Raw genomic sequence first — 25421 nt, 5'->3', positions numbered from 1 at the left:
TACAACCATTTTTTTTTTTTTGTGTGTGAAGCATAGTAGGATAATGCTTCTCGCTTTTAGCTAGATCCTTGGGTAGTTGCATGCTAGATATCTTAATGTTCCCCTCCAAGCTCAATATATGTTGATTGGTCTCTTGTGTGAAATATGAGAAATCACACAACTTTGACTACGATGAAAATCTATTTTCAAGTACTACTTTTACCTTCTCTATCTTCTTTGCCAGCTTCACTTGAGATAGTGTTATTTCACCAAATATTCTTTCATTTACCTTAATTTGGAATTTCTTTTCAGACCACTCAAGCAATTTGGCATTGGTTTCTAGGTCTTCATTATGTACTTATTCCATTATTTCTGATAATTTCTCCATTATGGGCTTGGTTTCACCAGGTACTTGCAAGCTGAATGCATCTAGAAAGATGTCTTTCATTTCTATCAAAGCTTGCCTTTGTTTGTACTCATTCTTGAGTATCCCTTATTTCTTCTTCTCTAGTGCCTCTTGTACTTCATTAATCTAATTTATGTTCATAGTTTTGTAGTCATGCTTGGGGATGGATATCTCCTATCAAGAACAAGGTCTCCATAGTGAAGTACCCTTACAACCTTGGTGGAGCGTGAACCTAGTGCTGAAATCTAAAGTGGTACTACCTAGTTCTCAACTATTGTGTTGTTCCTATAGGAGTCCCTATTGTAGGCAAATTAATCAATGTTTGAATTGCCTCTTGTTCTTTCTCCTTAGGGCTCTACTTATCCTCTTCAGATCTTCCTTGATCTATGACTATTATTTAAGGGGTTTCTCTTTGTCCTTGTGCTATAATGATAGAGGTATCCTTCTATCTTCTTTTCTCCTTTCCTTTTTGCCCAACAGTTGAAGTCACTATAATTGTGGAGTCAATCCTAGCTGATGCATCTTGTGCAATTTTAACTTATGGTTATCCACTTGTAGATATTTAAATATGAGAAGGTTGTTCTTGTGGATTCACCTTCTCCTTTGTAATCTTAGCTACAACATTTTGAAGTTCCTCCACATTGACCAAGATTCGATTGATACATAGCTATGATTGCAAAGTAGTCTAGTGAAGGATCTTTTTGAGGTCCTCTACAGTCAGTCAATTTATATTCTGACCAAAGGTGTTAGGAATATCTTGTACTATCATTGAATCTATAGATGTGGGAGTCACATGTGGAGGACTTGGTGGAGCAATTGTGTGTGCTACACACTTTGATATGTTTGTTGTTGTTTAGTAGTTTCCATGTCACCCTTGTGTACATCCTTCTCCACTATAACCTTTTCCTTTTATTTCTCTCCTTCTTCTTCCTTATCATTTTCATCATCTTCATCATTTCCTCCTTTCTCCAAATCTAGATTTAAGTTTATTCACCAATCTATCCTTTTTCTTGATGGTGGAGGCAGTCTTTAATTCCATTTCCACTTTTGATTTGACAATATCAAAAGTTCCAAAGGCTTTTGCACTATTATCAATCTCTTCTACTAGAAATATTGTAATTGTTGGAAATGACTCATCAATATTTATTTTATATCCAAGAGGTCATAGCCATATTACTCTTGGAATGGCTTCTTGAGTGTAAGTGTAATCAATATCAACAAGAAAAAAATTTCATTAGAGTGCTGCTCAACAAGTGAGACTAGAATCCTTAGTCTCTTTTTAATTGATTTCTTGAAATCCTCAAAATAACTGGTCATAATAGTCTCAAATTTTGCTCCCATTTGTTCAATATATTCATTTACCTAAACTATCACTAACCTATCAGTTTTGCAACTAACATTACCAAAAGAAGGGAACTCATTTTGTACATAAAAGAATAAACAAATCAAAATTGATCCAAACTTGCATTGTGTACTTTTGGATCTCCTTATAGCTCCTAGGTTTTCCATGATTTGTGATAACTACAACTCTACTAGGTCATAGGTATGGTCCTTTTTCACAATTTTATACCCCACATCCACTGCAATATAGGGCACACTATTGAGTTTGTTTGATTGGTAAAACTTGTGGGATATGACTCTAACAGAAAAATCAACAAGAGGATCCTTGATGGTATCTATGGGCATGTCTCTCTTGTTCCATTTGGCTCTACTATTCTTCTCAATTCATTTTTGGAGTCACTTCTCAATTTTTTAAGCCATTCTAGGGTTGAATAACTAATCACTCTATGAATTATTCTATTTGAGATTTTGATTGGTCTATCTTCCAACCACAAACTTCCATCGTGTATACTACTCAACACAATTCTAATCCATTCTATCTTAAACATAGTGGGAAAATCTAGGGCATAGGTTAAGCCCTTCTTTTCAATGATTTGGAACTCTTCTTTCAAGAGACCATTTTCACAAAACTTATTGTATGCCTCCCTAATTTCCATGTCACCTATAGCTCCTATCTTATAGTTGTAACATCTCCAAACATCTTGAACCATTAGAACTTTAGGAGGAATAATGGATAGGGCTCTGACAGGGTCACTTTTGTAAGCAACTTTTGGGATAGGTCAAAAATTAGTTTGCTTCACTTAGTTTCCAACCAATTGAACTTTTAATGACTCTTTTTCATGGAGTTTCTTAGAACTTGAGGCCATTTGTGCAATCTAGGGTTCCAACACAAAGAAATTTTGAAACTACATAGCTTGGCACAAATGTAAATACCTTAAATTGATGAAATTGTGCTAAATCTATGTTGAAGTCTACTCAAATGCTTCAAACTCTACCTCAAAATCCTTTTTACACTCTTCTATCCATTTCTCTTTGCTCACGATGGTGAAAAATGAATCAAAATGCCATCATATACCCTTCATTTCTCAACATTTAATGCTTAGTGCATTTACAACTATCCACTCGACTCCTTAAGCAGTTTTGCATTGCTCGGCTTCCACTATTTTTCCACTACTCAACATACACAAGAGTTTCTTTTACTTAGCTTCAATACAAATTTTGCTTCACTCGACTTCCACTACTAACTTGTCTTCTACTAACTTTGGCAAACAACTCGGTAGATATTAAAACTTTACTTGACACCTAAAGACAATATTTCTTACTTGACATCACTATTAAGACTTTAACTTTGCATCTCTATTCATGCTTATCTATGCTTTGTAACACTGATTTGATCTTGGAAATTGATGTATGATAAAACATTGAATATCAGTCCCACACACCTTTTTCTGCTTAGTTGGTTGAAGTGTGACCACTTGACCTTTTGGGTGAAGTGGTCCCTCCATTGGATATGCTACCTCCATCTCTTGTATTCCATATCCTATTCATCTCTCCTCTAATATGTTCAACATCAACTTTTTCTTTTCCTTTGTTAAACTTAGAATTGGGTGCCTTTGACTTAGTTGGGCAATACTCGTTGATGTGTCCTATCTTTAGACAATTGAAATAAGTGGTTTTACTTAACAACCTATTGTAGTTGCCACTAAAGTGTGTTCTTATGTATTTCTCAGGAATGTGTTCATACTCTTGATAGTAATGATAGCTTTTCCTAGTGTTGTAGTCCCAATTGTAGTGGTGTCCATGATTCTTTGTCTTTTCTAGTTGGCTTGGTGTCCACATAGGCTTTGATCTACATTCAAAGGATCTATGTCCATACTTATTGCAATTTTAGCACTGACCTTCAAATATTTATCTCCTTATGGTTCTAGTCTTGTAGTCATATGCTTGACGTAGTTGCTTATCACACTTGTGACAGTGACCCATATTCTTAGGTTTTTCATGCCAATTGGAATTTTTGCTCCTATGTACATTAGAGGTATGTCCTTTCTTAACCATATAAATGACAAGTAGGTTTAGTACTCTTACCTTTGTTACTTCTTTCTTATGTAGTCTTAGATAACTCTCCCTCTTTAGTGCTAGTGTAATCTAGTCATGAAGTGTCATTGCTAGATCTTGGTATTTTAGTAGCTATCCAAAGTACTTGATGTAAGGAAACTTGGCAACAAAGAATATAACCATTTCCACATAACCCATAATAGATCTAAAATAAACACAGAATTAAAATCCATATGCAAGGGAATAGACAACATACCTATAAAATGTGACACAAGATATACCCTAGGAAACCCTCATTGAGGGAAAAAACTTAGCCTCCAAAAGCATCCATCATCATGTATTATTCAGCAAAAAATACCATTTCCATAGAACCATGGAAGCCTTCATGGCCATAGCCACAACCGAGAAAACTATGTGAACAAGCATGAATCCACACATCCCATGCCATGCTTTCAACCTTCACAAATGCTCCCTTGGCTAACCTGTCAAGCCTTGTTCTGCTCGAATCTTGCCTTTTGTCTTCTCCTTGTCACTCTCTCTTTCTCTACAACAACTACCCTTGTGGCTGCTTATATAGTAGCAAGTCCCACAAAACCACTTAGTGGTATTACATAAACCATGTGCTAAAACCACGTGCTACCTAACCCACTGACCCCACATTTAATATTGGGCATTTAATTCTTTTTTCCCCAATATTAAATAATTACATAAAATATTTTCACAATGTTACAATACAACTCATCAAGAATATTACATGGAAATCTTTACATGTTGCACGTCCATCTAGGCACAACATTACATAATAAAATAACAATATTATGCAATGTGTGCAACACCCATTATCTCAACAATCTCCCACTTGTTGTATACATTGCATAGAGTCAATCTGTAGCCACACAAAATGAACAAGGGAACAATCCCTCCAAGGACATCCACCATCATGGATCAAAATACACCAAGTGCTCTATCCTGATACCCACAACAAAATCAAAGTATCTAGCATCTCGAACATGAATGATCTCACCTCCTATTATGCCACTGCCACTGGACATACATAGAAGCCATCCAAAGAGAAAGCCACCCAACCTGTCACATTAGAAGATCATAAAATCCTGTACCAACTAAAATTCCAAGCACAAATAACCTGATCCAAAGGTAATCACATGTATCCGTAGTTGTCAAAATATCCATAGCTGAAATAGCACCCACAGTAAGTGCCAAACCCATCCAACTATCCATACCTCAAAGGTATAACAAGTGAATCTTATATCACCGACATATCCAATCTGCAACTTGCAATCACAAGCCTCAAGAGCAATACCTACCACATATATACCAAGAAGCTCCCACTGCAAAAGATAATGTCAAATCTATAACCAATCCACTCAAAACATCTCAAAGAAGTGAATCCATGTAGTATTAAGGACATCCGCAATACATAAACTAATATCCTGCAAGAACAACTCTCATAACAAGTCTCCAATGCTCTCCCAAGTTCACCACAACCAAAAGTGGAAAGACATAAAGGAATAACCATGTCATCTCTCACATGACATACATGAGCATAAACAATGATCACAATCTCCAACCAATCTCAAATCCAATGTAGGAAAAACTAAACATCCACGAAGATAATCAAGACCAGAGAAACCATGCAAATCATAACCTGTATCATGTCCTTCTACACACACCTCTAGATGTAAACTGTGCAAGTATGATCTCCTCCATAAAACCCCAACAATAAGCCTAAACAACACCCAAACCATATCTTATAACTAATCATGGATGTAAGCCTCTCACAAGAAGATCAAACTCAATAAACCCATTCCTAAACCAAGGAATAACCATTCCTAATCCAAGAAAAATGCCCAATATAAAACCATCTCCCAAACTCAACCAGCATAACAACATATGCACATGGAGATAACCAATGCTTAACCATCTCTCAAATGAACCCTCCAGAACTAACTCATGTACCATAGCTCAAGATCCATATCCATGAAAGACAAGCATAAATATAATGCAATTGAGAGAAACAATGGGCTATACCTCTCAAGTAGCAAACCGCTAAGTAGACCAAGAGTGGGGAATGAGAATGCTCATCAAGATACCCAAGTCTCCAACCAAGTCTCATCTAAGAACAATCTCCTCTCAAGTCCATATCAAGTGACTGCCCCTCGGACTTCCTGCTGAATTCATCAATCGTCCCAACAAATACTTCTCTAATCCAAGAGAAATCAGCGTCACCACCGTCTCTAAGTATCCATGAGCACCTGTAACCAATCAATCCATGCCAACGCCAAATGCAACATAGCAATATCATGAAGTATCTAGCTTATGATTAGTGTACGCAATACCAAGAAACTAAACCAAGATCAATGTCAAAGTTCCAACCATGGCCTTAGGAACATAAACATAACAACATGATCTTACCATCTCAACTAAAGAGATAACATGCTCCATATGAACACACCATAACCTGTCACAACTCTAAACACGTATCAAGAGTATACCATGACATAATAATGAAACCATCCTCACACAAAGGATAACATGCCAAATAAAAGCATAAACCACACCTTTGCCAAGAACCCTATGAGTCCTCAAGATGCAACCATCTCCGTACACCATGAAGAAAACCATCTCCACATACTAGGAAGAACCATCTCCACATACCATGAAGATAACCAGGAACTCCATGAGTCCTCAAGATCTAACCATTTTCAAACACCATGAAGATAACAAGTGCACCATGCAAATGTCAAAGACGCTTCTGCAGCAACAGGATCTAAGACAAACCTCCAACATCTGCAAACACTCAATAAATATATCAATGCCAACAACTCCCACTCAACTATGGTACCAAGTCACCTATAGCATCATAAAATCCATCCTCTCCAAACCAAGAAGATATAAACCAAGCCAAGAACTAATCCTGCACTATCACCCCATCACTGTCACAAGCTCCTACTAAATCGTGTATCCAAGCTATCCATGACATATGCTGAACAAATCCATCCTCTAACCATGATAATCAACCAATGCATCAAACCATCAAAGAACTCAAAGTGCACATCATGAGCTCCTTAAAAGAAACCAAATAACCATGATCCTTAACCAAGAAGATATACCACCATAACTATATCAGAAAAAAAATCCAAGCTAATCAACATCAAGGATGTACCTGTATAACCAATCATGTTATGCCAAAATCCATGACACCATGATCACATCCATGAACCGAGCATCTGTCTCTCAAAGTGTCCAACCTGTCAGCATAAAATAGTCAACCACAATCCTCCACCATGACTGTACCTGGTAACAACATCTCATCCCTTCTACATGAAAAAAATAGTAAATCATGTGACTTAGGGCATAGACAACCCAAATCCAAGCCACCAATCTGAATATGCATCAATAATGAAAGATCAATGGTCAAAGACAACCCATAACCAAGCTATAAATGCAACCTATAAGTATAGACCACTTACAACACTGCACAACTTGTAGATCCAACAAATCATCATGCATATCCAAACCAAATATTGATAACCATATCATCATGAGACCAATCTGAAATATGAACTGAGTATACAATGACATCAAATCTTAAATTTCCAATGCCATAAACTCACAATGTTACCATAGTCAAAATATATCTATAAACTATTTAGATAAATATATCACCAAATAAATCATGCCAAACCTACACCAAATTTAAATCAATGTGTAGAGCTCTCCAAGAGCTTTCTGTTGACTACTCGAAGTCCAAAATCCGACTCTGGATGCCCAAGTTATGCCCTAATCCATGCTCAAAATAAACAACATATGACTTTAGGGCTCTTAAAACTTGACAAAATTTCAAAAGCATAGAACCAAACCTACACCATCTTGTAGTGCTCTGAATTAGCTTTCCAACGCCTATAAGAACTCTAAAATCCAATATTCTGAGAGAAAGTTATGGCCATTTTACTAAGATAGTCTTTTTACCATTTTCAGTACGATTTTTTATTTTTTATTTTTTCAGTGACGAAAATTCTGACGGGATTAAATTTGATGGCCATCATGGGCTGAAACCAAAAAACTCTTTCATTTCCTCTGAACATGGCCAAACTAGGGTATATTATATATAAAAATTTATGGAAATGTTGACCCGGATCCAATAGTGATGTTTGTTTTTACCCAGGAGGTCATTTTTGCAAGCCACCCCCCAAAACCCTCATTTTAAATGAAACATCCGAAAAAATATTTTTGTCCAACAATTTCACATGCCCAAATCTTTTAACATCCCATCATAACAGTAAACCCAAAACCCTCAGATCTGCAATAAATCATTCATATATTTTGCCCTTTCATTTATCCTCTCATGCATTTCCATGGATTCAATCTAGGGTTACAAACAACACAACCATAGCTCTGATACCACTTGTAAGGGAACTTGGCAACAAAGAATATAACCGTTTCCACATAACCCATAATAGATCTAAAATAAACACGGAATTAAAATCCATATGCAAGAGAATAGACAACATACCTATAAAATGTGACACAAGATATACCCTAGGAAACCCTCATTGAGGGAAAAAAACCCAGCCTCCAAAAGCATCCATCATCATGTATTATTCAGCAAAAAATACCATTGCCATACAACCATGGAAGCCTTCATGGCCATAGCCACAACCGAGCAAACTATGTGAACAAGCATGAATCCACACATCCCATGTCATGCTTTCAACCTTCACAAATGCTCCCTTGGCTAACCTGTCAAGCCTTGTTCCGCTCAACTCTTGCCTTTTGTCTTCTCCTTGTCACTCTCTCTTTCGCTACAACAACTACCCTTGTGGCTGCTTATATAGTAGCAAGTCCGACAAAACCACTTAGTGGTATTACATAAACCATGTGCTAAAACCATGTGCTACCTAACCCACTGACCCCACATTTAATATTGGGCATTTAATTCTTTTTTCCCCAATATTAAATAATTACATAAAATATTTTCACAATGTTACAATACAACTCATCAAGAATATTACATGGGAATCTTTACATGTTGCACGCCCATCTAGGCACAACATTACATAATAAAATAAAATAATAAAATAACAATATTATGAAATGTGTGTAACACCCATTATCTCAAAACTTGATAGCTTAATTAGGTTTTTTGAAGCTTTCTACAATCTCCTTTTCTCTTCTTAGGTCATTTTGTAGTTATTCATTGTACATCTTTAGTGTGGAGATCTCAATGTCTTTGACATTCAGCTCATGATGGGCATTCATCATTTGGCTTAGGGTGTCTAGTTGCATGTTGGAAACTCTTGTAAGATCAATTGACTCTTCCTCCAATCTAATGGCTAGATTCCTCTTGTCATCTTCTATCATAGCCTTATCTTCAATGGCTCTCTTCTTCTATTTGGTTACTTCACAATGCATCATGGCTCAAGTGATTCTTGCTCATTCATGAGAGATCTAATCTCTTTTGCTTGAGCTTTATTCTTCTCCATTAGGTCTTCTATTGTTGCATCAAACTCCTTGGAATCTCGATTGGAAAACACTTTTGAGATGTCAATCTCCTTGTACTGTGTGTCATTCTCAACTACGAAAATCTCTCTTCTTCTCTTTTGGAATTTCCTTAACTCTTCCCTAGATTCTTTAGAGAATGTAGAATGAGATGTATTTCAATCTCCTGGTTCTCTATGACCTTCCCAAGTTTGTAGATTTCCATCTCTAGATCTTTTTCTCAAGGTTGTAAGGCTTCTCCTTGTGGGAACACAAGCTCTGATACTAATTGTTGGAATTCACAAGTGGGAAGATTACTTCTAAGGGGGGGGGAGGTGGTTGTGAATCAAAAGTACCAAATTTTAGCCTCTAAAACTTTTAGCTGAAATCAATCACATGCATTTAAACATATCTAATAAACATGAAAGTAAAGACATGCATGAAAACACATAACACAATATTTGATACCCCAAAAAACCTCCAAAATGAGAAGGTAAAACTGGGGTGGGGATGACACCCACAACTTATCACTATAGCAATATGTAACCAATTGGTGTTACAATGATTTGACCATTATCAATGGTCTGCCTTGTGAGAGGCCTGACTTGTTAAAGGCTCAACACCTTATTAGAAGTGCACTTGTCTAAAGGATTTTACAAACATTCACTTTGAATGTCACCCTATTAAAGGATTTACAATATGGTTGTTAAACCAACCTATCAACATAAGATTTTCATTCTCCTAATATAATGGTCAAAAAGTACAGTAGAATGTTTGATTTGATTACTTACATCCTACTATTGCTGATTTTACATTGATGTCCTATCCCTTGTGATCTGATCCTTCTTGATCTAGTGTAACTTTATTTGAAGTGTTGATGCTCTATTCTACTCTAACTAATTTATCTGTTCCCATGTTTCACTAAGTCATCTTTCTACTCTTCAATCAATTTTGCTCTTCTCTCTTCTAGATTCAACAACTAAATTAAGAGGCTTTGTCCTTCTCAAAAAGGTTTCGTGACTTAGGGGTTTTTATGAATCTATAGTTGAGATTCATTTTTTTTGCTTCTTCATATTTACAATTATTATATCAGTTGTATTACACTTCTATTATTCTTTGATAATAAGGTCAATTATTTTGTCTAGGTAAAAGTTGAAGTTGATGTTTCCTATATTCAACTTCAAGTTCAAGTTTTTTCTGTGGTCCTAAAAAGGTCATGGTCTTTATGATGATAGTATTTAAGTCAATAATATGTGAAACTTGAACTTGAACTTGAATGTTCCTAAGTTCAACTTCAATTTGAATGTCTAACTGATGGAATATTTTGGTCAAATAACTAACTCTCTATAGGTAAATTCCTTTAAAGATCATTGGACTTGAGCCTTTGAAAAAGTTGAAAGGTAGATCCTTGTGTTGCATATAAAATTGTAACCAAGATTATGCAAACCTCAAACTATGAACATAACGATGGAGTGAATGTTCGGTATGCTCTTAGAAACACAACAAAGGATGAATCTCTTGGATGTATGAATGCAAATGGAAACTGTACCTAGACTAGATGATGTGAGAAATCAAAATGACAAAATGATGATGCAATGATAAGCAATTCTAATGGACCTCTAATGATTTCTAACCCAGCCGGTATCAGGCCATTCTTCTAGTGTGTGTGTATCTCATCCTAGTGTCAAATGCTTGAGACAAGATGTCTATTTAAAGTGGATGGAGGAAGAATCTAGAGTGTGCTTAGAAACCACTAAGAGATAAGGTTAAGGATAGACAACTAAGCACAGGAGATAAGGATAAGAATTGACAACTAAGCATCTTATCTCACATTCTAGATAGATAGATAAGACTGATGAGATAGCATGTGTGTAGAAGATTCCTATGGTGTAGACAACATGTGCTTAAAGGATGTGATGACAACTTATATGAATGCACGTACTTCTAGGAAGTTTGAATAAAGATTAAATTAAATAAGATTTAATTTAATCAAGGTCTAGAAGAATTAATGGAAATATGGAGGATTTTAAATAAATAAAATTTATTTTAAAAAAGAAATATGTGGAGAATCATGTGTTAATTTAAATTAACACATTAGAGCTAGGAAGTATTTAAATTAAATTTAAATACTTAGACAAAAATGAACTTATTTAATTAAAATAATTTAATTAAATAAGTAGAAGAATGTGACTAGTATTAATTAGATTAATATAGTCATTCGGGACAATTTTTAGTGTATACAATCCCAAGTTCAAGTTGAACTCAAACTTCAACCAAAGAGTTCAAAGTTCAACTTCAATTTCAAGTTCAAATCCAACTCCAAGACCAAGTTTCAATTTTTAGAAGTCTCAGTTCAAGCTCAAAATGCAAGATCACAAGTGTAGGTTTAGAGGATAGGTGACTCAAATCTAGTTTCAAGTTTTGAACATGCAAAGTTCATGGTTTAAGGTCCACGAATTTAGTTCAAGAATCAGCATTCAAATTTGAAAGCTAGATCAGATGTTTCAAAATGTGCAATCCAAAGTTCCCAAATATCTATTTTGTATCAAACTAAGCTTTCCCCTCTTTTTAAGTAAAATTGAATATTAATTTCCCCTATGAAGCTTGCGATCAACAACATCAATAAATGGGGAATGACATTTAAATTTCATAATAGGAATCTAATGGATGTTATGAAATGGTTTCATTAAAAAAGTTGAGGTCAGATTCATGATGATCATGACATGGTTGGTATACAACCAACATTGGGACTATAGTTTTATCTTGTTTATTCACATATGGAAAAGTTGAAGTTGAAGTTTAACATTAGGGTGACTTCAACTACAAGTTCGATGTTCAAAATCAGGTCAGTTCAACTTCAAGTTGAAGTTCAAAATCCCAAAGACCGTTGGTGCAAAGTGTAGTGGTTATAAATTGCTCAAAAGTCCAAGATCCAAGTCCAGAAGATGGTGGTGGACAATAGAAAAACTACAAAATGTGATTCATGTGCAAGTATTGTTGTATATGTTGTTATAGTTTTAATACAACCCATAACCACAAATTTCTATCAACATAAAAATAAATAGTCACAATACAAAAGGCATAACTCCTAGTTCACCATTGGATCTTATTGAATTTTTTATATGTTGTCCAAAATTAAGTTTTCTAAATATGCACAGAAGTGATCTTCAAAGTTTGGCCAAGGTCAAAAGTTATAATGGACTATATGTTGGTCTGTCAACATACCAGCAAATACAAATGTGTTGTAGTTAGAAAAATAGTCATGTTGTGGGGCCCATAGCTTTTAATCCAACTTTTGGATTGAACCAAATTTTAGATATATTTGAGGAAACCTAATTATCTAAATTCTTATCAAGCTAATTTGAAAAAAACATTACTAATAAAAAATTATGATTGTTCAAGTGTAGCAGTATATGAAATGTTAATGACTATCACAAATGCTAACAACACTTCTTCATCATAATGAGGCATCACAACATGGGAGATTTTGAGGATTATAATGATGTTTGGTTTAAAATAATAAATCATTACATTGATTAAATCCTTATGATGTTTTTCTATAGCGCTTGTGAACTTTTGTGGAGGGATATTCATCACCGATAGTCAATTTGTAATAAGTGTGAAGGACTTTATTAAAGTATAAAGGTAGTTCCAAGAATTGGTTATTGTAATTGATAACCATCCATAGGAAGGAGATAAATAAGCCAAAAAAAGAAAGAATGGGGGTTCTTATTTTTTGGTTTTGGAGTTCTATAGCTGTAGGAGGAGGGAGCAGAATATTTCCTGTTTGTAGAGGGGAATTTTGAGAGTTGATTTCTTTTGTTTATTGCATTTGATTGTAATGGAAGGGAGGAAATAATACTATTTTTATTTTGTTATGTATTAGAAATGGAAAGGAATGTTTGTATGCTAGATTTTAAGGTTTGAATATTTATTTTCTAATGGAGAAAGATCATGTGGTCTTTTCTTTCCTGTTTCAAATGCAGTCCTACGTTGGTGTCTTTTGAAAAATGATTTGTTTGATTCTCTCTATTCTCTTCCAGTAATATGAAAGACTTAATAGGTGATCTTATGGCTGTCTATTTATCTTTCTTTCATTTATCTCATTTTAAATCATATAATCGCATTCACTCTATTTTGATGGATGAATGTCAAAAATCCTTTGTGTCTTTAGGTTAAAGATACATGTTGTTATTTACACTCATTGAATATTTTTTGATGAGGGAGCTATACCTCTCAATTCAGAGGAGTTTTATCAATCAATGATAACTCATCCAACTATTAGTATAGTTTGCTCTTCTTCTTAGGCATATCAATTCATTATGTACATTTCTTTTTGAAGGGAAATTTTTCTTTACTAATAGGTTGCATGAAAACTACACAGGAACTCTAAAAGATTTGATCTTATCTTTTAGACTTTGTAATCTTTCTCTTAGCTAGCATGCAACATAATCTACAACTAAATTTGTGAAGGCATAAACTCATATGACAATACTGTGTCACTCAACACTTACTATTTTTTGATGCTTAGCACATACTCATTACTCGTGCTTGGCACATATAGGATTTGTCTTACTTAGCACCTATACTTCACTCGACACATATACTAGCTCAACATCAATTGCCACTCAACACTTGATACTTGCCCATCACTGTCTATCTTGTCGGCATCAAAATAGCTTGGCACCTATTGGATTTTTGGCTTGACACCCACTATAGCTCAACATCTATATTATACTCAGCATCAACTTAGAGAACTTTTAAAGTGTGTTGACACTAAATTGTCAAAAACCAATCTAAGAACAACAACTATTTTGTTTTCTTGAATTTTGTGAAGCATGAAAGATCACTATGATGTGTTGGTGGCATAGAGTTAAAGGTAAACCATTATATGGTGAATTGACAGAAGATTGAAGAAGAAGAACTTCTAGAGAAACCAAATAGAAAAGCATGGGTAGATTCATTTTATCCTACCTAATCTTACGTAACCCCAAAATGGATAATTGTGGCTAAGAGACAAAAAAAATTCTTAATTATCTATTTATAGATAGACCTGGTCAAAAGAAAAAGTTGTCATTAGTGATAACCTAAGGAAGACAAGGATTCTAGGGTATTTCTTCAATTAATGGTTGAATTAAAGTCACTGCAATTGACATGCAAATCAAGAAGAATTAAGAGTATGAATGCCTGAGGGCAGAACAAGCTATCAAAACTAAAGTGTGTGAATGCTAAGTAGAATAGAGGACTAAAACCAAGATCTGTAATCTAAAAGTGAGCTATAATTTTTTATTAGTTCAAGCTTCACTATTACTTTCTAATCATTGTATCAATCTAGGGTAAATCCGATGGATTAATATTTACTTAATAGTCATTTGTAAATCCTTAAACTACATGACATTCTGATGGAATGGCCTAAATTCCTCTAAGAAGGCTCACTCCTAATAAGGTGATTGAAATCCTTTAACAAGGTCACATTTAATAGTGTGTATTGTAACCTTTAATAGGGTCAGCATTGTAGAAAATTTTCTAGAAGAACCAAATGCAAAAGTGGGTAGATTCATTGTATCCTACCTAACCCTAGAATGGATGATTGTGGTTAAGTGAAGAAATATCTTAATTCTCTATTTATAGAGATGGTTGGTTAGAAGCAAAGGTTATCATGTTTGAGAACCTAAGGAAGACAAGCAGTCTAGGGCATTGCTTGATTTAGTGGCCAAATAGAAGTGACTGCAATTGGCATGTAGAGCAAGAAGTCTTAAGAGTATTCATACTTGAAGGGTGAATAAGCTATCAGAGCTTAAGTGTGTGAAAGCCAAGAACAATCGAGGACTAAAACATATATTTGTAATCTATAAGTGAGTTATAATTTGTTATCAAATCAAGCCTTACTATTATTTTCTAATTATTGTATCAATCTAGGGTAAATCCTTTGGATTAAGGTTGACCTAATAGTCATTAATAAATTATTTAACTAGGTGACATTTTAATGGAATGGTCTAAAGTCCCCTAGAAAGGCTCACTCCTAATAGGGTGATTGAAATCCTTCAACCAGACTACATTTAATAGTGTGTATTGGAACCTTTAAAAGGGTTGGCATTTCACTAGACATTCCTTTAGAACAATGCGAATTAGTAACATGTTACTGGTGGTTTTTCCCAAATTGGGTTTTCATGTCAATCTATTATTGAATCTATTATGTTTCATGCTTACATTTCTGCAAAGTTGTTTTAACCTAGGATAGTAACATACAAAGTTTATGTATTATATGATCTAATGGATGTATGCATGATAATATTTTATGGATATGGGTTTACTAAGAATTGAAAATTTTTATTTGTACATCTAGACCTTCAATAAATGATTCACTCACCTCTAAGTTATTCTAAAAAAATCCAACAATATATATATATATATATATATATATATATATATATATATATATATATATATATATATATATATATATATATATATATATTGTGGAAAACATATTGATACAAGTATGAGAATATGTTTCAATCATTATTTTGTCACTAATGTCAAGCCAACTACTTGCTGATAAGACAATTTCTTAAATGATTTCAGTACTATCATTTTTTTGATTGATGAAGAGGATTTGACCAAATGAGGTAACAATAGCACATAGAGGAAAGGTTGAGTTATGATATGAAAAGGGGTACAAGGATTAGTTAAGACAGTGAAATTACAATGCATTGATTATCTACTTAAGGTTGCCAAGGTTGGATATACTAACAAAGTCAAGAACAAGAGAGAAGAATTAAACCTACCAAGCTTTACCAACTAGATAGTAGGTGCCAAGAAAAGTTAGTGTAAGTCAAGCAAAAAATTAGTTGGAGCTAAGAAAAGTCAAGTTTTAGTATATGTTGAGTGATACAGTGTAAGTTGTGTAAATTTTAGTTGATATCAATCACTAGTAAGCTTTAGTTTGTGATAAGTGATTTGGTAGTGCATGTTGAGAAATGCAATATGTGCCAACTATCAGAAGCAAGTTAATGCCAAGTGTCAGCATTATGAATAAAATCATGAATTCGATGAATCTGAGCCAACAAGTCTAATTTCTTAGATTGTGTGAACATTGCGGAAGACAAGTTGAATGAGTTGGTGACATAGACATCAATATACATCATTTTAAGGAAAATTCAAAGAGGATTGAAGAATAAATTTCTAGAAGGGAATAAAATGAAAAGATGGGTAGATTCATTGAATCCTAACTATTCCTACCTAACCCTAAAATTGGCGATAGAGGTTGAATGGAAAAGGATTTAAATTTTCTAATTATAGACATAGTTGGTCAAGAGAAAAGGTTTTCATGTGTGAGAACCTAAGGAAAACAAGGAGTCTAAGGTATTGCTTCATTCAATGACTAAGGAGAAGAGACTTTTATTGGTATGCAAAGTAAGATGACTTAAGGGTATATATTCTTAAAGGGTTAACAAGCTATCAAAGCTAAAGTTGTGAAAGCCAAGCAAAATGGAGGACTAAAACAATGATCTACAATCTGCAAGTTAGAGTTATTAGTTGTTATTAGATCAAGAATTATTTTTACTTTTTAATCATTGTATCAGTGTAGGGTAAATCATTTGGATTAAGGTTGACCTAATAGTCATTTGTAAATCCTTTAATCGAGTGACATTTCAAGTGAATGATCTAAAGTTCTCTAACAAGGCTCACTCCTAACATGGTGATTGAAATCTTCTAATCATGTCACATTTACTAGTGTGCATTGTAAACTTTAACAGGGTTGGCCTTTCATAGAGCATCAATTTAGAAGAGTGAGAATTAATAGCATGTTAGTGGTGATTTTTACCAAATTGTGTTTCCACATAAAATCATTGTGTCAAAAGTATGGTTTGATAGTAACTTGCAAGTTTAAGTGATTGTATGATCTAGTGGATACATGAATGATGAATATCTTTTATGGGTATGGGTTTACTAAGGTGTGAAATTTTTATTTCTACATATGAACTTTGGATAACTAATTCACACCCCCCATTTATTATAAAGAACACACATACACACACACACACACACAAACATGCATGCACAGATATGTGTGTGTGTACTCTTCTTCTCATAGTTTACACAACTAAAGCTACCAAACATCAACACCTTCCAAATATTAAATTTAAAAGGAAATATGATGTTGAAATTTATCTCACAAAATCTTAAACTATTGGAAGCTAAATAAATACATACTGAAAATGGATTGTACACATAAATACATAACACTTGATATACGTGGGAGACCCTTTTGGGAAAAAAAAAACCACCACTCCAAAGCAAGATGCAATTGTATTATCAAAAACAAAGTTCCAATACAATGTCTAGAGCCACAACTCTCCAAGAGTAATCAAGTGTGATACAAAAATCCAAAATAAGGGAGCATAAAAATGCTCTTTTATCTTTCTCATAATTCTCTACAACAATGGCTTGTACTTATAGAGTTACAATTTTTAAAAGCATCTACATGCAATACATCTAAAACTTATTTTAGAAACTTCATTTATGCACAAATCTTTCCTAAAAAATAGATCAAAGAGAATAAATAAGACAAAATAAGAAACTTTCTATTTTCTTCTCCAAGTCGATCCTTGTGGAAGATTTTGTCTTCATTTAGCATCTTTCTAAAAAAGAATAAATAAATAAATTAGTAATCATGATAAGACTGAGTCACCTTACCCAACAATCTTGTCTTATAACTAATATACTATATCCTTCAAATTCCTTGCTTTAGTTCTATGTATTTCACCTATAATCTATAAGTGTAGCTTGTGATTTAATGACCATAAGGATTCTAAATACTATTTCTCTCTATGTGGTTGTCCATATCCATCCATTCTAACATTTTAGTTTCATTTGTAGAGCTTGTGTCAGATGGTTTTCCTCTCACTCTATAGATTGTAAAGTCATATAACTATGATATTATTTTTTAATAATCATTCCATTGTCCTTGTTCTATTTTTTACTCTTCTTTGATAATTTTGTTATGTTAAAATTAAGTTAAAATTAATTTGAAAATATTTATTGGAAACCTTTGTTTGTTTCATTATAATTTTAATTTTATTGAATATAATAATATAATTAAATTATAAATATAAATATAATTATAATTGATTATTCAGTAAATATTCAACACTAGGTGGCACTTGTTATAACATTCAATGACTAATTTTCAACAAATATATTTAAAAATGTACATAGCAAAGTAGTATGGTAAACTAAGAGAAAACAAAAATCAACTTGAGGAGACTTACTGGTTCACTATGAGTAGGCTAGGTTGACATAGATACTTGTAGTTGTTGATAATCATGGTCACAACTTCTCCCACAACACATGAAGTGTCTCTTAAAAATAGATATCCTTTATGTTGTTATTGTTTTTTTTTTTCTCTATTTTTTTTTTTTTTGTATTATTATTTGCATCTTTAACATATCATATTGAAATAAGATCGAAATTGAAATAAATTTACTCTACTATTTTTCAACTAAGTCTTTTGCTAATTTCCCTCAAATATATTATTGGATGAAATCTTTGGATCATATTATTATATTCCAAACTATATTATATTCCTACTTATATAACTCCGAAACAAAAACTAATTAAAAAGATGGTTTGTGCCATAATATTTTTCTTTAGAATATATACCTTTGGGAAGCTGCAAATACAATTATCATTGAAATCAGTCATAGATAAAAGAAACTATATCATTTTTTAAACTCTCAAATTTCATTCATAAAAAATTAATTTATCTGTTTAAAGAGAATATAGCATACAAAATATCATAGATTCCCTAAAACTGTTTAAATCACTTTCGTTCATTTTCAAAATTATTAGATATTTTATGGATACGCCCTTTAAAGTATTAATATAATAGTACATGTTGGATTAATATAAATGAACCATATTTTGTGGATTATATTCTCTTAAATTTGATATTAATATAAACGTTTGAATCTTTTAGTATTTATCGGATTATATACTATTGCATTCAGTATTAGTTCTATTCTTTTGCACCAAATTTTACACAAATTGAATATTTATAATATTTTAATTTTAATTTATTAATTTTTTATATTATAAAATTTATTTATCTCAAATTTTATTCGGAATCTAAATCTAGGCTAATATTTCTCAACAGATAAATCAAAAAACGTTCATTCGTACATATACATAGAGTATCTAATTTCCTCGAAATATCTTATCTCGCTTAATCTAAGCTTATAATTCTCAACAGATATATTCAAAACCACTCATACATCTAAGTAGTAAGGATCCTTCTTCACACACACAAACTCTTTCCTGTAACTACTACCTAATAAACTCACATGAAACCATGGTAACGGGCATTCATGAAGCATCAAGTTGGGTGACAGGCGAAATCTATGAAAGTGTGCTTTCAATTTCTTTGAGTCTATATAACAGTAGAACTTGGCTCCGATTGCGTCAACAATGACATGAAAAACTCGTTCAGAGAAGCATTCGGGTTCACCTGAGACCAACCAAAACAAGCGATCTGTCATTATCAACAAATTTACGGCACAAGGTCCGCGAAATTTCTTTGGTCGTCCGACCAATTTTCTATTTTTTTTTAATTTTTAAAATTTAAAAATAGTGGTGTAGATTACGCAAGGAAAAGGAGCTTCCAGGGTTTCATATTTGAGAATTATGGAAAGAAAAGCATCAAATTATTATATAAGAAAGGGTTATAGCCAGAGCCTACTCGAATTAGTACTTCACCCTACAAGTAGCTTTAAAAACATCTAGTTACATAGCGATGAAAAGTAGTTAGTTTTTTATTTTATAATAAGCGGTATAATTTAGGAGAGGGCATATATTGTAATTTTTCATATGATTTGATTTGGGAATTATATTTAAAAACGATATTTTGGTTGGATTTGTTGCTTTTGAGGTTAGGCAATATTTTGCATTTGTTGAAATGATCTTAAAATTTTTTTGTAAGTTTTTGTTTGAAAATTAAAATTTCATTTCATTTATTTTAACATCATCTTTAACTTCAATTCTTTGAACAAATATATTAAGTAAATTAGCATCTTTTGAACACACTACAAGTATGAAAAAATCTGCTCTAACTTTAAATCATGTAAATTAAGGAAAGAAATGAAACAGAAAATTGACTTGAAATAAGATCAGATAATGAAAATTTCCAATATATACCTGAAGCAATCTTCATATTTAAAGATTTAGTTAAGATAAAAGCACTATAGTTCTACTTTTTTAAAGCTATATTGTTATGTAAATTGTTCAATATAAAATCTAACATCTAAACTTAGTATGAAAATTATAGCACATGTCTGATGGATTCTCTGTACATGATAAATGATTGATGAAGACCTATTTATATAAGTACGTGTGTGTGTGTGTATGTGTGTGTGTGTGTGTGTGTGTGTGTGTGTGTGAGAGAGAGAGAGAGAGAGTGTGTATGTGTAACATAAATTTTCGAGTGTCCCTATGTAGAATACTATTTTTTACATTTTTACATTTTTTCCTAAGATTCAATAATCATATCAACCTTAGTCATCAACCCATTCATCGTTAGACTCAAGATTCTCACCATGTAGTTCCAAAAAATTTAGGTAGGTGCGCACTGTGAAGAAGTCTGTGTGAAATACTACCCTACTTAAATCTATAAACGTACAAGTTACTATTGGAGTGTTACAAACTACCATCCTACATTCGTAACTCCCCGTGGATTATTTGCACAAACCTCCATCAGGGTCCATTATACACCCTTCATTTTCACTCATTTCATCTTGTCAAAGCCTTCTTGGTCATTTATGTTAGGAAATCTACTTGCGAAAATGCCTTCCAAATGTCAATTTATAGGGGAAACCTAAAGGGTTCAAATCTACAGAGATATATAGGAAAAATAAAGGACATAGAGAAAACAACAATGCACACAAGATACATAGGAGACCAATATTTATGTGGGAAACCCTTTGGGGAATAACCCACTAGCCAAGAATCAAAGTATCGCCCTTTGTATTACTATAACGCATACATTACATACAAATAATAATGAACTCAGGCTCAAATCATCTTTACAATCAACCTGACTACTACCACTATGATACTCTCTCCTTCAGGCTCATAGCCATAGCCATCATAGCCTCTATAGCAATATAACCATTATTGTCAACAATAGACTTATCAATGTTTTACTAGGCATTTGGCTTGTCCTCCTCTCAATGAATTTCACATACATTTATACACTATGCAATTCTTTATGGAATCTACTGCATTAACTGTCAAGAATAGAAGGGTTATAGTCCCAACAATTATGCATCCATTTGATGGTCACTCTTCCAATTGGCAATCCCTTCAGCATTGGGTACTCTCTTAAGCTTCTGAAACTCCATTTGATATCAAATATTCAAGCACTCCCTTACCTCTAGTCTTCACTGTACACAACATGACTTCACTGTACTATCTGACACCACCATATTGCCAAACATTGTCACTATCATATTGTCTGACACCACCGTATCACCATACAACACTATTTCGGCATTCATGGCACAAATGTATGTCAGCATACGGCTCAATGGTTTCACTTTACATTTTGAAAAATTATATATATGTCATTGTAAGGTAGCGTACCTCCACCATATAGGACTCACCATATGGTGAGGCTACATCGTACAATACACTTTATCATCATAAAAATCTCCCACTTGATAAAGTAGCATCGACCATTCCAAAAAACACACCTCTAATAACAAAAGATAACACCACCATTCTTTGAGTTTCCATGAGCACCTACAACTAATCAATCCATGCCAACTATGAATACAACATTCCCATATCAAGAAGTATCTTAAAAATGATCAATGTACTCAAAAAAAAAAAACTAAACCAAGATAAATGTCAAAATTCCAACCATGGCCTTAGGAACATAAACATGACAACATGATCTAAAACAATCTTAACTAAAGAGATTACATGCTCCATTTATTAAATGAAAACATAAACCACACCTTTATCAAAGACTCTATTGAGCCCTCCAGATGCCAACATCTTCAGTCACATGAGGATTAACATCTCCAAATAGTACTTTAGCAAATGTGAAATGATTTTTCTACAACACCAAAATCTTGTGCCTTCAACATCTACAATACTAATGAAGACCAATCGCTACATCACCGCCAACAACTCCCACTGAAGACATGTCACATACGTCACTACCATCAACTCCTACCATGTTGTAGTTTTGAGTTACCCATGGCATTATGACTACCATCTTCCAAATGAAGATTGAATTATTTTAAAAAGTCATCATCAAGATGATTGGTTAGCCAAAGTAGCACTATTTGCATCTTCATATCAGAAGAACTCTTCACTTTTTTCTTTTTCTTCTTCTCTTTGCAATCCTTTTGGATATGACCAATTTGCTCGCAATTCCAACACTTCAGTTTGGACTTTTTCCTAGAAGATTCAAGCTTCATGTCCTTCTTGCTTTTTTTCTTCACTTTTCCTTGAGTGATGAGAGCCTCTTTAGCCACCTCAAAAGATTTTCTCTGCATCTCCTTTGACAAAACTGCAGCAACCACTTCATCCATTTTTAATTGGGTAGTAGTATTTCCAATGACTATCACAAGATGATCCTATGAATTAGACAACTAGCACAATAGTAGCATGCAAAACTCTTCTTCACTGATAGACATGCCACTAGATATCAGTTGTGTAATCACTATATTGAATGCATTTAAATGATCTACCATAGATGTTCCTTCGTTCATCTTCAAGAAGTACAACTTCTTTCTCTAGAGGAGCTTGTTTACCAAGTGTTTTCCTTGATAAATATCTCCCAACTTCTTCCACGAAGAATTTTCAATTTTTTCCTTATGAACATTCAAGATAACAAAATCTGTAAGACATAGCCTTATCATCCATTTGGCTTTTTGATCTATTAAAACTCAATCTTCTTACTTCATGCCTGAAGGCTTGTTGCTAGACACAACAACCCATAGATCTTGGTCTACCAACATGTCCTCCACTTTAAGTTTCCATAACTCAAAGTTTGTGCCATCAAATTTTTCAACCTCTATTCTCCCTAATGTACCTTCCATCTCATTTTCTAGATGAACACATTATAAACTCCCACTTGAACCAAATTGACACAGAAAACAACCCTACCCAACAAGGATAACTAGGCTTTGATACCACTTGTTGGGAAAGCTAATGCAAAAACATCTTCCAAATGTCAATTTACAAGGGGAACCTAAAGGGTTTGAATCTATAGAGATGTATAGGAAACATAAAGAAGATAGAAAAAACAACAATGCACACAAGATACACAGGAGACCAATATTTATGAAAAACCAACAATGCACACAAGATACATAGGAGACCAATATTTATGTGGGGAACCCTTTGGGGAAAAACTCACCAATCAGGGTATCACCCTTTGTATTACTATAACGCATACACTACATACAAACAATAATGGACTCAAGCTTAGATCATGTTTACAGTCAACCTAACTAACTATGACACTCTATCCCTTAGGCTTACAGCCATAGCCCTCATAGCCGCTACAACAATACAACCATTATTCTCAACAATAGACTTAGCAACATATTGTGAGGCATTTGGCTTGTCCTCCCCTTAATGAATTTTGCATACATTTATACACTATGCAATTTTTTATGAAATCTGGTGCATTAACTATCAAAAATAGAATTGTTACAATCCCAATGGTTACGCCTCTATTTGATATCAAATCTTTAGACACTCACCTCTAGTCTTCACCGTACTATCTGACACCACCTTGTTGTCCAACACTGTCACCATCTACTACTATTCGACACCACCGTACCACCATACAACAATATTTTTTAGTATTCCTGATATGTAGACAATTGTCCTTTGTTTTCCAAGCTAACATAGATTTTTCAACTCTATCTATAGTTTCCTTTTTGTAAACTTTACTGATGCTTTTTTCTATGGTATCAAGTTTAAGCTTCAACCTCTTCTACTTCTTTTTTATCTGTGTGCAAACCTTACATCTCCATTCTACAAGAGGCTCACCATCAATTGGATTGGTTACTGGTTCAATGAACCAATACTTTTCCACCCATTCTAACTAGAAGTTCCTTTTGGAGACATCCTAGCAAGATCAATCTTTTTTTACTCCAATTTTCTTTTCCCCTTCTATGCATGAACATAATTTATGGAATCGCTTTTGGTTTTCTCACCCAACTTGTCAATAACTGACTCCAAGCCTATAATATTAGTTTGTGACCCCCTAATCAGGAGAAGTGCCTCCAAATTGTGTTCAAGTTCGTCCTCGACTGGGATATCAGGTTCACCAATGTGAATTTCTTCAATATGGTCTCCAACTTGTGATGAATATCCTTTTTCAATAAGCACTAGAGATCTAATTTGTGAATCTTGTAGGTTGCCAACAGTTCCACCACTAAAATATGTGGATATAGTTCTACATTTTGGTAATGGTGGCCTCTCTTGACTTTTAGGGATCCTATTGAAACCCCTATTACCCCTCTTCTTTGACATAACTGATAAAGGCTATAGAAAATAAATCAACTTAGTTATTAACCAAAAGACTCAAAGTGTGATGAGTAAAAGATTGTGATAGTAGACTACTTAAAGTATATATAATAACAATAATATGATTGATTTTCATAAAAAGGGTACTAGTTATTGCTATAGTACTACAATCTATAATACTATGCAATAAAATTTGCAAACCTATCTTAGCATGTTGGATGTCCAGTCACTAGCGAACACTAGACAATTAACTAGTATCGGTACCAATGTCCACATAAAAAATCAATCAAAAATCACTTAACATTTATGATAACCATGGTCAACAAGTCAATGGGGATTGCACTCAGCACTCTGAAACTTTGGTGGCAATAAAAAATATTAGTCTCTAGACTAGAAAAGAGACAATTGTGTAGAATAATAATATCTTATAGTCCAATTTTAGTTGGTGAATTCCATAGGATTAAGAAGCAGGAAGTTCAAATGTAGACAAAAAACACTTTCCCATGCAAACCCATAATATGAAATAGTTGGTTAATCAAAGCTGGTGGTCCATACATCGAGAAAATGGTAGGCAATGCAAAACCCAAGGGCA

Source organism: Cupressus sempervirens, chromosome 7, assembly GCF_028749045.1.
Source record: "Cupressus sempervirens isolate cs-2001-9-10 chromosome 7, ASM2874904v1, whole genome shotgun sequence".
Classification (NCBI taxonomy): Eukaryota; Viridiplantae; Streptophyta; class Pinopsida; order Cupressales; family Cupressaceae; genus Cupressus; species Cupressus sempervirens.
This window is presented reverse-complemented; position numbering follows the sequence as displayed.